This window comes from Orycteropus afer, unplaced genomic scaffold (assembly GCF_000298275.1).
Source record: "Orycteropus afer afer isolate SDZICR_OR568_19922 unplaced genomic scaffold, OryAfe1.0 scaffold00006, whole genome shotgun sequence".
Taxonomy (NCBI): Eukaryota; Metazoa; Chordata; class Mammalia; order Tubulidentata; family Orycteropodidae; genus Orycteropus; species Orycteropus afer.
Genome location: NW_006921593.1, coordinates 21,895,703 through 21,900,734, shown reverse-complemented (window position 1 = coordinate 21,900,734; position 5,032 = coordinate 21,895,703). Strand labels below are relative to the sequence as shown.

The following is a 5,032-nucleotide window of genomic DNA, read 5'->3' as shown; positions in this document are numbered from 1 at the left end:
ATTCTGACCCACAGCGCCCCTAGAGGACAGAGTGGAACTGCCCCACAGGGTCTCCAAGGCTGTCAGTCTTCATGGAAGCAAAGCCCAAACCACACCCACTGCCTGGAGTCCATTCTGACCCACAGCGCCCCTAGAGGACAGAGGGGAACTGCCCCACGGGGTCTCCAAGGCTGTCATCTTTACTGGAGCACGCTGCCTTATCTATCTTCCCTGTAGCAGCTGGAGGGTTCAAATTGCCAACTTTTTGGTTAGTTTTAACCACTGCACCACCAGAGCTTCTTGATAGAGCAAAGTTACTTAAAAAAAAGAAAGAAAAAAAAAAAACAACTTTGAAACCAAGAAACACACGTTCATCACTTACAAAGAATTTTTCTCTTCTGAATGAGTCAGGTGGACATGCGCTGTAGTCACCAAAAGCTAATTTGCCAAGGGGCCAATTTGCTAACTGGCCTTTTCACCATATTTTCAAGTTTGAAAGCAATGGAGCTAAAAATCATGTTTCTTTTCATCTTTACAAAGTGAACAGAAATGTGGGTGAGTCGGGGTGCCGCTCCGTGATCCTGCCCAGCGTGAACACCATCCAGGTTAAGGGGTGTTGGGAAGGGGTCTGGTGGACACTCGTGCCCCTTCCCACGCCAGTGAGACCAGCTCGCCCTTGATTTCTCCTCAGCCGACCACGTGACTGGTGAGCTGGCCCAGACCAGACATGACAGCAAAGAACACGTGGTCACCATGGCGGTGAAACTCGTGTCAGTAACACCAGTGGGACCAGCTGACTACCACCAAGACACTGAAGTCTCCGATCCCTTAACCAGGCATGGCCTTCCCCAGGCTGTGCTGAGACATCCAATCAGAAGAGCACCCACGGGGAAAGCCCACCTCCCCAGATGGCCAAGGCCATGTCCGGTTGTGAAAGGCAGCTGTGCCTCTGAACACACCTTGCACATGAGGTTCCACGTGGAACACACACAGCACTGACATGTGGACAGCAGAGCCGCAGACCTGACAAATTCTGAGCACAAGGTGCCAGTGGAGGGAAGACACTGAGTGTTTGCCTTGCAGGTTGTTTCGAGGAGGTTAATGGGAGGGAAGGTGGGAAGTCACGCTGCCTTTGCTTTAGCCCAGGCAGATGGGAATCTCTCGCTAAATTTGGCGTGAGCAATCAGGGATTTGGGAGTGGGGTGTTTATTGTACTCAGCAGAATGTTATTCCTGGCTTTACATCAGGGCACAGCCCTGCACTCTGAAGAACTAAAAAGTCAGACAAGTCCATAGTGACAGTGTGAATGGCACTGGCGACAGGGTGGTGTTTAAGGACAGATTTAGCTTCCTGCCCATTTCCTGCCGTGAAGTCCCTCTCAGGGCTGTGAGGACATGTGCCTTGCCGGGGATGAACCTGGATTCTGGGAGTGTTTCAGACAGCGGTGGGAGATGGAGCACGGCCCTCCTGCTGCTGGTGGTCTTGTGTCCTGAGGGCATCCGTGGATGTGTGGCAGGAGAGAATGTTCCAGATGGAAACGTTAGCAAACAGGTGCCTTGCTCACCGGCAGGCTCCCCCTAGTTGGTCCGGCACTCTCGCCCAGTTGGGTTCTGTCACCAGCTGTAACTTAACGTGGTTCTGGGAGTGCCAGCCAACACAATCAGACAAGGTAACAGAATGGAGAGTGCACCTATTAGCCTGAAACCACCACTACGGAAAAGAGAGGTAAGTAATCTGGGTAATTATGAAAGAGTGTTAAAAAAGAAAGAAAGAAAGCGCCTTTTTAGACAGCAAAAATAAGCAATTAGAAAATGTAGAGAGAAGATGTCTTTCTATTCCAAATAAGAGATTCCTAAGAGATAGCAGTCAAGGAATCAAATGACATATTGCATTGGGCAAATATGCTGCAAAAGACCTACTTAAAATCTTTAAAAGCGAAGATGCTTCTTAATGACGAAGGGGCACCTGACCAAAGCCATGGTCTCTTTAATCACCTCATTGGTGTTTGGAAGCTGGACAATGAGAAAGGAACCTGAGGAAGAATTGGCACATTTGAATTATGGTGTTGGCAAAGAGTAATGAATGTACCATTAAAAAAAAAAAAAAAAAAAATCATTGCCATCAAGTCAATAGGACAGAGTCCAACAGGATAGAGTGGAACTGCCCATAGGTTTCTAACACTGTCAGTCTTTACAGAGGCAAACTGCCACAGCTTTCTTCTGTGCAGGGCCCAGTGGGTTCAAACCTCTGACATTTTGGTTAGCAGCCAAGACCTTCACCACGCACCACGGGGCTTCTGAATGTACCGTGACTGACAGGAGAACGAACAAATCTGTTTTGGAAGAAGCACCACTGGGATATGCCTTAGAGCCTGACTTGGGGCATGTTTTCAAGAGGACCAGTCCCTGAGGAAGGACATTATCTTGGGAAAGGAGAGTGAAGGCCCCAATGAGGTGGGCTGACACAGTGGCTGCAACAATGGGTTCGAACATAACAGTGATTGTGAGGATGATGCCGGATTGAGCGGAGTTTTGGTCTGTTGTACACGGGGTGGCTGTGGGTCAAAGCCGACTCCATGGCACCTGACGCCAACAACAGAAATATACACACAAGAAGTTGTAAGAGCTGTAAGAAGATCAGTCTGTCCTGCAGGGAGGGCCTCACCCCGCCACCATGCCGGCCTCCTCTCCTACTTCTCTCCCCAGCCTCCCTCCATCTTGTTCCAGCCTGGGCTGTCTGGCCATCTCACTAACACAGAGGGCCTGCTCCTTCCGCCCACCGCCCACCACCTACCACCCTGAGTCTCTTTCCCTAGGGCTCCCTTTTGCTCTCTCCTTCAGTCACTCAGGGCTGTCTCGCATACCACCTCCTCCGTGAAGCCTCCCTTGACTACTCTTTCTCAAATAGTCACCAGCCCTCCCGACACTCCCTCTTTCTGCCCACCTTGCCGAATCTCCCCCCCCCCCCAGGACTTGGAGCTTTTCTGGTGTTGTATTAGCGGTCTAGGAGCTCTGGTGGCATACTGCGTAAGGCATTTGACTGCTAACACACCATCCACTCCTCGGACGGAAGGTCAGGCAATCTACTTCCATAGTAATACTGCCTCGGAAACCCAAGGGGGCTCGTTATGAGTCGGGTCTGTGCCTTGGCTGTGCTACCAAGCTCTGGGTCTTTCTTAAGCCCAGGGTAGGTGAGATGGTCAGTGGGCTCGTCTGAGTCACGGCCTTGGGTAGAGACTGCTTCCCCAAACGGAACACCCTGCTTTACGGGACAGCCCACAAGTCAAATATTAGTCCTGCTCGCTGACCCAGAAAGGCAAACAGATGGGGACGTGGATTTGTGATCTTGGCAAACAGACCGCGGACCCGTCTTCCAGTGCAGGGCAGACTGGGGCTAAAGCAGGGAGTGTCACCTGGGTGCCCCTCCAAGAAGGAAGGTGCTTCCTAGGTGCTGTTGAATCCGCCCCGATCACGGCGCCCCTGTGTGTGCCAGAGCAGAACTGGGCTCCACAGGGCTTCCAAGGACTGATTCCTCAGCCACAGACCACCAGGCCTTCCTTCCAAGCTCCCTCTGGCTGGATCTGAACCGCCAATCCAGTTAACCACCAAGCATGTTCACTCACCACTCACCTCCCAGGGGCTCCCCCAGGAAATGGCTTCTTTCCATCGAGATGACATTTATGAAATAATCACGTCATCATGTTTTTTGGATTTAAAGTCTCTTTAGCAGCCAAGTGACACACATTTATACACAGCACAGGAGACAGAGAGGGACAGTAATATAGAGCAGCACATGGCAAGATACGGACCCCTCCCTCCGGTACACCCGTGGTCAACATTCACTGTGGTCTTCAGACGGGGTGACCTGCTTGTCCTTTTCCTCACCTGTTGGTGGTAATAACAGCCACACCATAGAGTGTCTGAGGATCCAAGGAGGCTGCCATCACGTGTGCATTCAAAGACGGCAAGGATCTCTTCTATGGTCAGGCTCAGACTAGGTGCTGGCAATGTAGCAGTGAGGAAAGTAGAGCTCATACTTCAGAGAGGGGAGAGAGATCCCAAACAGCAGACTGCTAATAAACTCTGTCCTCTAGGGGTGCTGTGGGTCGGAATGGACTCCAGGCAGTGGGTGTGGTTTGGAGAATTAATATTAATATCTATATTATCTAATATTAGAAATATTAAGAGGGAGATGAGGACATAGGCTGAGATATGCTGATGGTCACAGACTGACCTGAAACTGTCCTTTTTCTAGATATAATAATATATCTAATATTAATATCTTTGATATTGAAAACCCTGTGGGGTGGTTCCACTCTGTCCTCTAGGGGCGCAGTGAGTTGGAGTTGACTCAACAGCAATGGGCTTAATTTGAACAGAAGCAGACTTCCAGGCCTTTCTTGTGTGGGACTGCTGGATGCGTTTAGACTACCAACCTTTACATTAGTGGCCGAGGGCAGATTGCTCCACCCAGGGGCCGTTTCCATCTTCTAGAGGCTGCCTGCTTCCGTGGCTCATGGCCCCCTCCTCCATCTTCAAAGCCGGCAAGGGTGGCTGGGGTCCTTCTCACCCTGAGCCACTCTGACTTCTAGGTGTTCCTGCCTCCTCTCCCACCTCGTGGATTTTGTGAGTGCAGGGGATCTGCCTGGAAATCCAGGGCTCCCTGTGTCAATGTCAGCTGATTGTCAGCCTTCATTCCATCCACAACCTTCATTCCATTTTGGCACACGACTAAGATAGCCCCTGGGTTTTAGGACATGGGCATCTTTTTCTGGTGGAGGTCTGTTATTCTGTCTGCCAGAAGCAACATCTCCAGAGGCCTGAGGGGCAACCGTGTGAGTTCAGAGTCTTCTCCTAGCCGAGTGGAGAGTCCACCATGCCATGCTGCTCTGAGAAAACAGTTTACTTGAAGGTGTACTCCAGATGACAGAGAGAGAAATCCCAGCGATGAGCTAAGAATGGGGTGCTGTGGACTAAAAGGACTAGCAAGTCACAAGATTGAGGGACAACATGATTTAGCAGGGCTACCAAACTAAATACCCCAAAGCCAAACA

At 50.6% G+C, this 5,032-nt stretch overlaps 1 protein-coding gene across 1 annotated transcript in view; it reads left to right on the top strand.

Moving 5' to 3' along the window:
- The window catches only part of MLPH (melanophilin), a 36,469-nt gene that overhangs the window by 3,938 nt on the left and 27,499 nt on the right, over positions 1 to 5,032 (top strand). The gene's annotated exons all lie outside the window — the stretch shown is intronic.